Consider the following 10,913-nt stretch of genomic DNA (forward strand, 5'->3'; position numbering starts at 1 on the left):
AGTCACACATATAAGAAGCACAGTGACAGTGTTGCTTACTGTACTTGTCATTTAGTGTAAAGGATTTATCAAAAAAAATAATAGTGTTTTCATGCACCGTCTCTTTAAAAAAGCCGGCTGGCAATTCAGCATCTGTAACCGACAATTTAGAATAGAAGGAATAGAGAATCACACATAGATTAGATAGATAGAAACATGTCAGCCACATATATACAAAGTACAGTGACAGTGTTGCTTACTGTACTTGTCATTTAGTGTAAAGGATTTATTAAAAAATATAATAGTGTTTTCGTGCACCGTCTCTTTAAAAAAGCCGGCCGGCAATTCAGCAGCGGTACCTGACAATTTATAACAGACAGAATAGAGCTTCACACATAGATTAGATAGATAGAAACATGTCAGTCACATATATATGAAGTACTGTGACAGTGTTGCTTACTGTACTTGTCATTTACTGCAAAGGATTTATTAAAAAAAATAATAGTGTTTTCATGCACCGTCTCTTTAAAAAAGCCGGCCGGCAATTCAGCATCTGTACCCGACAATTTATAACAGACAGAATAGAGCTTCACACATAGATTAGATAGATAGAAACATGTCAGTCACATATATAATAAGTACAGTGACAGTGTTGGTTACTGTACTTGTCATTTAGTATTAAAATAAAGGATTTATTATTAAAAAAAATTGGCGTGGGGTTCCCCGTAATTTTAGTCTCTAGCGGAGGTTAAGCAGACAGCTGGGGCAGATGTTTGAAGCCTGGGAAGGGGGTAATACCCACGGAGCTTCCCAGGCTACTAATATCAGCCCCCAGCTGAATACCTAGCCTTTACTAGCTATTAAAATGGAGGACCCCCCCCAAAAAAAATGACGTGTGGTCCCCCCTAATTTAATAGCTAGCAAAGGCTAGGCAGACAGCTGGGGGCTGATATTAATAGCCCAGGAAGGGAGCCATGAATATTGGCCCCCTCCCAGGCTAGAAACACCAGCCGTCAGCCGCCCCAGAAATGGCGCATCCATAGGATGCGCCAATTCTGGCACTTAGCCTCGCTCTTCCACGCTGCCCTGGTGCGGTGGCAGGGGGTAATAGGGTTGGGGTTGATGTCAGCTTATAATGCCAGCTGACATCAAGCCCAGGTTAGTAATGGAGAGGCGTCTATAAGACACCCCCATTACTAACCCCATAGTCAAAGTTAAAAGAAAACACAAACACCCAGAATAAAGTCCTTTAATTGAAATAAAGACACATTCCTTTATTGTTCTAAATTAAACCATACTTACCGTCACGCCCATTCCAGCTGAAGCCAACGATCTCCTGCAATAAAAGAAAAATAATAAAGCAACCTCATCCTAACCTTTCCATGGCTCCCACGACAGCTTCAGCTCTGCTACATCGAGATAACAGGCTGGACCGCAGCAGAACGCTGCCATCCAGCCTGTCATCCCGCAGACACTGAGAAGCGCAGGCATGCTTGCGCTCCTCAGTGTCTCGCTGTGACGGCATAAAGATGAGACAAGCTCATGTCCAATGAACTCGGCGCACCTCATGCACGTCACTGACAGCGTGGGAGAATTCTCCTGCACTCAACACTTCAGCGTGAGAATTCTCCCACGCTGTCAGTGACGTGCATGAGGTCAGCTGAGTTCATTGGACATGAATGAGCTCACCTCATGCACGTCACTGACAGCGTGGGAGAATTCTCACGCTGTAGCGCTGAGTGCAGGAGAATTTTCCCACGCTGTCAGTGACGTGCATGAGGTGAGCTGAGATCATTGGACATGAATGAGCTCACCTCATGCATGTCACTGACAGCGTGGGAAAATTCTCCTGCACTCAGCGCTTCAGCGTGAGAATTTTCCCACGCTGTCAGTGACGTGCATGAGGTGAGCTCATTCATGTCCAATGAACTCAGCTGACCTCATGTACGTCACTGACAGCGTGGGAGAATTTTCACGCTGAAGTGCTGAGTGCAGGAGAATTTTCCCACGCTGTCAGTGACGTGCATGAGGTGCGCCGAGTTCATTGGACATGAGCTTGTCTCATCTTTATGCCGTCACAGCGAGACACTGAGGAGCGCAAGCATGCCTGCGCTTCTGAGTGTCCGCGGGATGACAGGCTGGATGGCAGCGTTCTGCTGCGGTCCAGCCTGTCATCTCGATGTAGCAGAGCTGAAGCTGTCGTGGGAACCATGGAAAGGTAAGGATGAGGTTGCTTAATTATTTTACTTTTATTGCAGAAGACATTGGCTTCAGCTGGAATGGGCGTGACGGTAAGTATGGTTTAATTTAGAACAATAAAGAATTGTGTGTTTATTTCAATTAAAGGACTTTATTCTGGGTGTTGTGTTTTTTTAAATACTTTACTAGAAATTCATGGTGGTCATGTCTAATATTGGCGTGACCCCATGAATTTCGGGCTTAGGGCCAGCTGATAATGCCAAGCTGGCCTTAACCCCTTTATTACCCAGTGAGCCACCGCACCAGGGCCCTGGATGAGTTGGGTACAGCGCCAGAAGATGGCGCTTCTATGAACGCGCCATTTTCTGGGGCGGCTGCGGACTGCAATTTGCAGCGGGTGAGGCCCAGAAAGCTTGGGCCTCCCTGCGCTGCGGATTCCAGCTCCCAGCTGCCTAGTTGTACCTGGCTGGGCACAAAAATAGGGCGAAGCCCCACGCATTTTTTTTTTAAATTATTTCATGAAATTCATGGAATAATTAAGAAAAAAAGGGCTTCCCTATATTGTTGTGTCCAACCAGGTACAAATAGGCAGCTGGTGGTTGGGGGCAGCCCGTCCCTGCCTGCTGTACCTGGCTGGACACAAATATAGTGCGAAGCCCCACGTCAATTTTTTTTTAATTATTTCATGAAATAATTTTTTTAAAAAAGGGCTTCCCTATATTGTTGTGTCTGGCCAGGTACAAATAGGCAGCTGGTGGTTGGGGGCAGCCCGTTCCTGCCTGCTGTACCTGACTGGACACAAATATAGGGCGAAGCCCCACGTCAATTTTTTTTTAATTATTTCAGGAAATTCATGAAATAATGAAAAAAAAATTGATGTGGGGCTTCGCCCTATATTTGTGTCCAGTCAGGTACAGCAGGCAGGAACGGGCTGCTCCCAACCAACAGCTGCCTATTTGTACCTAGCCGGACACAACAATATAGGGAAGCCCTTTTTTTCTTAATTATTCCATGAATTTCATGAATTTAAAAAAAAAATACGTGGAGCTTCGCCCTATTTTTGTGTCCAGCCAGGTACAGCTAGGCAGCTGGGGGCTGGAATCTGCAGCGCAGGGAGGCCCAAGCTTTCTGGGCCCCACCCGCTGCAAATTGCAGTCCGCAGCCGCCCCGGAAAATGGCGCGTTCATAGAAGCGCCATCTTCTGGCGCTGTACCCAACTCATCCAGGGCCCTGGTGCGGTGGCTCACTGGGTAATAAAGGGGTTAAGGCCAGCTTGGCATTATCAGCTGGCCCTAAGCCCGAAATTCATGGGGTCACGCCAATATTAGACATGACCACCATGAATTTCTAGTAAAGTATTTAAAAAAAACACAAACACCCAGAAAAAAGTCCTTTAATTGAAATAAACACACAATTCTTTATTGTTCTAAATTAAACCATACTTACCGCCACGCCCATTCCAGCTGAAGCCAATGATCTCCTGCAATAAAAGTAAAATAATAAAGCAACATCATCCTTACCTTTCCATGGCTCCCACGACAGCTTCAGCTCTGCTACATCGAGATGACAGGCTGGACCGCAGCAGAAAGCTGCCATCCAGCCTGTCATCCCGCAGACACTGAGAAGAGCAGGCATGCTTGCGCTACTCAGTGTCTGGCTGTGACGGCATCCAGATGAGCCGAGGTCATGTCCAATGAACTCGGCTCACCTCATGCACGTCACTGACAGCGTGGGAAAATTCTCACGCTGAAGCGCTGAGTGCAGGAGAATTTTCCCACGCTGTCAGTGACGTACATGAGGTGAGCCGAGTTCATTGTCGGCTCATCTGGATGCCGTCACAGTCAGACACTGAGGAGCGCAAGCATGCCTGCGCTTCTCAGTGTCTGCGGGATGACAGGCTGGATGGCAGCGTTCTGCTGCGGTCCAGCCTGTCATCTCGATGTAGCAGAGCTGAAGCTGTCCTGGGAACCATGGAAAGGTAAGGATGAGGTTGCTTTATTATTTTTCTTTTATTGCAGGAGATCGTTGGCTTCAGCTGGAATGGGCGTGATGGTAAGTATGGTTTAATTTAGAACAATAAAGAATTGTGTCTTTATTTCAATTAAAGGACTTTATTCTGGGTGTTTGTGTTTTTTTTTTAACTTTGACTATGGGGTTAGTAATGGGGGTGTCTTATAGACGCCTCTCCATTACTAACCTGGGCTTGATGTCAGCTGGCATTATAAGCTGACATCAACCCCAACCCTATTACCCCCTGCCACCGCACCAGGGCAGCGTGGAAGAGCGAGGCTAAGTGCCAGAATTGGCGCATCCTATGGATGCGCCATTTCTGGGGCGGCTGACGGCTGGTGTTTCTAGCCTGGGAGGGGGCCAATATTCATGGCTCCCTTCCTGGGCTATTAATATCAGCCCCCAGCTGTCTGCCTAGCCTTTGCTAGCTATTAAATTAGGGGGGACCCCATGTCATTTTTTTGGGGGGGGTCCCCCATTTTAATAGCTAGTAAAGGCTAGGTATTCAGCTGGGGGCTGATATTAGTAGCCTGGGAAGCTCCGTGGGTATTACCCCCTTCCCAGGCTTCAAACATCTGCCCCAGCTGTCTGCTTAAACTCCGCTAGAGACTAAAATTACGGGGATCCCCACGCCAATTTTTTTTAATAATAAATCCTTTATTTTAATACTAAATGATAAGTACAGTAACCAACACTGTCACTGTACTTATTATATATGTGACTGACATGTTTCTATCTATCTAATCTATGTGTTAAGCTCTATTCTGTCTGTTATAAATTGTCGGGTACCGCTGCTGAATTGCCGGCCGGCTTTTTTAAAGAGACGGTGCACGAAAACACTATTATATTTTTTAATAAATCCTTTACACTAAATGACAAGTACAGTAAGCAACACTGTCACTGTACTTCATATATATGTGACTGACATGTTTCTATCTATCTAATCTATGTGTGATGCTCTATTCCTTCATGTCTAAATTGTCGGGTACCGGTGTATGCCGCTGCTGAATTGCCGGCCGGCTTTTTTAAAGAAAGCGTCTTCTGAGCAGTTTGTCAGCTTTTGGACACCTTTGAAGGTGTTTTCTATGTGTTCCTATGTGTTTTTGTTTGCCTGCCATTGGTTTTAACGGTGTTCGACGGTGTTCTAAAGTGTTCGACGAACAGTTCGACGAACAGTTCCTCGAACATCCCGGTGTTCGACGAACCGAACCGAACCCGAACACTACGGGGGTGGCTCAACACTATTGGCGATCCGGTGAGGTGGTCTATTGGGGGCAGGATGGCCATGAGACCTGCTTGGTCCCAGTTCGCCCGGCTCGACCTCCGTCTACTCCGGCTAATTTACCTGGCCTACCGGCACCTTACTGGTCCTATGCAGGTGTCTTCGACAAGAAGGAAGCAGAGACACTGCCACCTCATAGGCCATATGATTGCCCTATCGACCTGATACCCGGTGCCTCTCCGCCCCGTGGGCGTATCTGCCACTTGTCACTGGCCGAAACCCGGGCCATGTCTGAGTATATCGAAGAAAATCTGGCTAGGGGATTCATCCAGAAATCTACCTCCCCGGCTGGAGCAGGATTCTTCTTTGTAAAAAAGAAAGATAGTTCACTACACCCCTGTATGGATTATTGGGGACTCAACCAGATTACCATCAAAAACAAATACCCCCTGCCGCTCATCTCAGAGCTGTTTGACCGCCTTAAAGGCGCGAAGATCTTCACCAAGCTCGATCTTCGTGGGGCGTATAACTTGGTCCGGATCCGCCAAGGAGATGAGTGGAAGACGGGAATTCAAAACCCGGGACGGCCACTGTGAATACCGTGTGATGCCCTTTGGCCTCTGTAATGCTCCAGCCGTCTTCCAAGAACTAGTTAACGACATCTTCCGTGACCTCTTATATTCATGCGTGGTGGTGTACCTGGACGACATCTTGGTCTTCTCTCCAGATCTACCCACTCACCGGGGGGATGTTCGTCAGGTCCTGCTTAGGCTCAGGCAGAATCACCTATACGCAAAATTTGAGAAATGCCTCTTCGAGCAGACCTCTCTTCAGTTCCTGGGCTATATTATCTCTAAGACTGGTCTACGGATGGACCCCTAGAAGGTCTCTGTCGTCTTAAAGTGGCCCCGACCGGAGGGGTTGAAGGCGATTCAGCGATTCCTGGGCGTTGCTAACTATTACCACCTCTTCAACCCACATTTCTCTTCCCGGACTGCACCCATCTCTGCGCTCACCCGTAAGGGAGCAAATCCTAAGGAATGGACGTCCGAAGCGGAGGAGGCCTTCCTCTCCTTAAAACAAGCCTTCTCTTCTGCCCAGGTGCTGCACCGTCCAGAATGCAACAAACAGTTCTTTCTGGAGGTTGATGCTTCCTCTTCCGGAGCCGAAGTGGTGCTCACCCAGAAATCTCTGTCCTGGAGAATGGTAACCTGCGGCTTCTTCTCCAAGCTCTTCTCCTCGTCCGAGTGCAACTACTCCATAGGAGACCGAGAACTGCTAGCCATCAAATTGGCGCTGAAGAAGTGGCGTTACCTGCTAGAGGGGGCTCTGCACCCGGTGGTCATCTACACTGACCACAAAAACTTGGCATATCTACAAAATTCCCAAAGACTCAATCCGCGTCAGGCTCGGTGGTCTTTGTTCTTCGCCCGTTTCAACTTTACCCTGCTTTACCGCCCTGCGGACAAGAACTTTAAAGCCGACGCTTTGTCCCGATCCTTCCTGTCGTCCAATCAAGAGGAGGAGCCTATGCATAACATCGATCCCTCCAAAGTGATGAATGTGGCTTCGTTGGACCTGTGTCGTCTCCCACCCGGTAAGATGTTTGTAGCGGTTCCGGATCGTAAGAAGGTTCTTCACTGGGGTCATTCATGTAAACTAGCCGGCCATGCTGGCCAGAGGAAGACCTTCCTAGTCATTACCCGGCATTACTGGTGGCCTTCCTTGCGCACGGATGTTGTAGACTTCGTCACGGCCTGTTCATCCTGTGCCCACAACAAGGTTCCCAGAAATCTTACAGCCGGCCGTCTCCTGCCTCTTCCCGTACCTGCTGCCGCGTGGCAACACATTGCTATGGACTTTATTACTGATCTCCCTGTTTCTGCCGGTTGAACTGTCATTTGGGTGGTCGCTGACCGCTTTTCTAAAATGGCCCACTTTATCCCTCTGCCTGGTCTCCCGTCTGCATCTGTGCTGGCTAAGGACTTCATCCATCACATCTTTCTTCTCCACGGCCTACCCCTCCACAATGTGTCTGATCGAGGGGTCCAGTTCACTGGAGAGCTACGTGTAAGCTGCTGGATGTCTCCCTGGATGTCTCCTCTGCTTATCATCCTCAGTCCAATGGCCAAGTGGAACGTATCAACCAGATCCTTACCAGCTTCCTCCGGCACTTCGTCAACGCTCACCATACCGATTGGGTAGAGCTCCTACCATGGGCCGAGTTCTCCTATAACAACCATGAGAGCAGATCTTCTTCCAAGTCCCCGTTCTTTGTGGTCTACGGTCAACACCCCCGGATTCCGTTTCCAGTCTCCGCTTCAGTGGACAAACGTGCCGCGGAGTCTCTGGTCAGCGAATTTTCCACCATTTGGGAGGACACTAGATCCGCACTTCTTCAATCCTCCGAGCAGATAAAGAGACATGCCGACAAGAGACGTCTGGACTCACCTCAATTCCGTCCGGGAGACAAAGTTTGGCCCTCCTCCAAACATGTTCGTCTCAAAATACCCTCCTATAAGTTGGGTCCACTGTTCATCGGTCCATTTGAAGTCCTCAAGCAAATCAATCCAGTGGCCTACAAGTTAAAACTCCCGGCCACCTTACGGATTCCCAACTCATTCCACGTATCTCTCCTCAAACTGGTTGTTATTATTATTTTTCCGACGTTCCAGGTACCTCCCCAGCTCCGGTCTCCGCTGAGGACGTCTATGAGGTAGAGAACATTCTGGCCACCAAGAGTGTAAGAGGAAAAGCTTTTTTCCTGGTGGATTGGAAGGGGTGTGGCCCAGAGGAGAGAACTTGGGAATCCAGGGAGAACATCCACGCCCCGCTTCTTCTTAAAAAAAATTTTTTCAGGCCTAAAAAAGAAGGGGCATAAAGGGGGGGGTACTGTAGCATCAGCGTCTCTGCCCCCTGACAGTCAGAGATGCCATTCCCCTTACCGCCGCGCACCTGGCCCGGCACCTTCCGGCTCTCCTGCTGCTGCTGCCGGCGCGCACAGCTTCCCGGGTAATGTGCTTAGGGCGCGCGCGCGCGCACGCTCCCTCCCTCTTAACCCTAGAACGCATACCTGGGGCCTCGTAGGCCCGCCCTGTTAATTGTTTTCTATTTTCCGCAAGATTACTTTAGTTAGAATTTTGAAACTCTAGGTATTCCTCAGGTATATAGTTGTTTGTCATTTTTGTTTAAGTTATTCCATGTTATTTGCACACGGGCCTAAAAGGCCTCAGGTATGTGAAAATTTAGATTTTTATGGTCATGCGTTCTAGGGTTAAAGGGGCCGCGCGATCCGTCCTAAGGAGTCCCCGGCCAATGGCCGGAGGACTTCTCATATAAAAGGCACCTCCTCCAAAATGGAGGTGCCCGTGCAAGGTTGTAGCACTGTGTTTTAACTCTGTTTCAGCCCTCAGGTTCCACTGCTAGCCTGACTACCAGTCCAGTCCGCCAGCCTGACTACCAGTTCAGTCCGCCAGCCTGACTACCAGTCCAGCCCGACAGTCTGCTTACAGCCCAGCCCACCAGTCTGTCTATGGGCTTGGCCAGTCCGCTTATCCGGAGCCTTTACCTGCTACCTGTCTCCGCCAGCCAAGTACACTCTCCAGCCCGACAGTCTGCCTACGGTCCAAACCCGCCAGTCTGTCTATGGGCCAGGCTAGCCTGCCTACCTGGAGAACGTACCAGTTACCTGCCGTGCCTACCAGCCAGCCTACCTGGAGGCTCCAGCTTGTTACCTGCCATGCCTACCAGCCTGCCTACCTGGAGGCTCCTGCCCGTTACTCGTGGTGTCTGCCAATCTGTCTACCCGGACCACCCGTTAGCCTTCCTGCCGTGCTCATGTGCTGTACTGGTCAGTCCCTGCCTTCTGACCCGCGGGAGTCACCTGCTCTCATACAAGGACTGGCCCAGAGTAGCACCTGGTCCCTCTGCTCGGTCCTTCCCTGGTTCACGGAGTCGATTGAGCCGCCGTGCGACATTGGTCAGTCCGAGTTGATACCTAGTTACGCCTCTCTGGTCCCTCCTTTCACCGCAGCACAGAGGTTCCACCACCCGGATCCGTAACATAATGGCCCCCCACATAGCCCTCAAAATATTATAATGGCTCCACATAGCCTTCCATATAGTATAATACGACACCCACAATCCTCCATATAGTATAATGCGTCCTCCATATAGTATAATGCGCCCCCCATAATCCTCCATATAGTATAATAAACTTCCCATGGTCCTCCATAGAATATAATGCATTCCCCTTAGTCCTCCATACAGTATATTATACACCCCATAGGGTAAAATGCAGCCCCCATATAGTATAATTCACCCCACAGTCCTGCAGTATTATGGGCACCACATACTCACTGATTTTAAAATACAGTATATTTTAAATAAGCCTACCCAAGTATAAGGCAAGGCCCCTAATTTTACCACAAAAAACTGGGCCTCCTAACTCCCCAATCCTGGTATGTGTAGCCTCCTCAATCCCCCAATTCTTGTATGTGTGGCCTCCTCAATCCCCAATACTGGTATGTGTGGCCTCCTCAATCCCCCAATCCTGGTATGTGTGGCCTCCTCAATCCCCCAATCCTGGTATGTGTGGCCTCCTCAATCCCCAAATCCTGGTATGTCTGGCCTCCTCAATCCCCCAATCCTGGTATGTGTGGCCTCCTCAAACCCCCAACCCTGGTATGTGTGGCCTCCTCAATCCCCCAATCCTGGTATGTGTGGCCTCCTCAATCCCTCAATCCTGCTATGTGTGGCCTCCTCATCCCCCAATCCTGGTATGTGTGGCCCCCTCATCCCCCAATCCTAGTATGTATGGCCCCAATCACTGCTCACATAAAATAATAAACGCTAATACTCACCTTCCTTCCTCACCTCTGCTCCACTGTCTGCTGCAGCTCATGTCGGCATCTGAGCAGTGCGCTCTCTCAGATGCTGAGGTGAGCTGCTGCTGCCAGCACATTCACTCCTCTCCATGCTGGGACTATGGGCGTGAAGAAGTGTGAATATGCATTCTCTTTAGCAGCGGGCACTGACAGCAGGAGCCGCGGCTCAGCGCTCCTCCGTGCCCGCTACTTAAGAGAATGAATATTCCCTCTTCTCCACGCTCATGGGAATGGAGAAGAGGGAATATTCATGTCCCTTTAGCAGTGGGCACACGCTGTAGCTGCAGCTCCTCCACCGCTGGAACTCGCTCCTCCACTGTAACCTCCCTCCCTCCAATACTCATCTATCCTCCTGGTTTCCACGCTGCTTGGGACCCTCTCGGCTCACGGGCCCCACCTCCATTCATAGGCCCCATAGCAGTGGCATATCCTGCCGCCATTTGCAGTACGCCACTGAGCAGTGGGCTGCTGGCAACAGCAAGAAATTATCATTTATGGCAAGGGGAAGCCTTACTAGAATCCTTACAAACATTCCTGCAATGTCTGTAGCTCAGGGCTCGGTATAGGTACCGGAAGGAGACAATGGACGCAGAAACCGTGAGAAGGGAAGGCACTGC

Source organism: Phyllobates terribilis, unplaced genomic scaffold (genome assembly GCF_046119375.1).
Source record: "Phyllobates terribilis strain yellow unplaced genomic scaffold, ASM4611937v1 Scaffold_4__5_contigs__length_816908805, whole genome shotgun sequence".
Taxonomy (NCBI): domain Eukaryota; kingdom Metazoa; phylum Chordata; class Amphibia; order Anura; family Dendrobatidae; genus Phyllobates; species Phyllobates terribilis.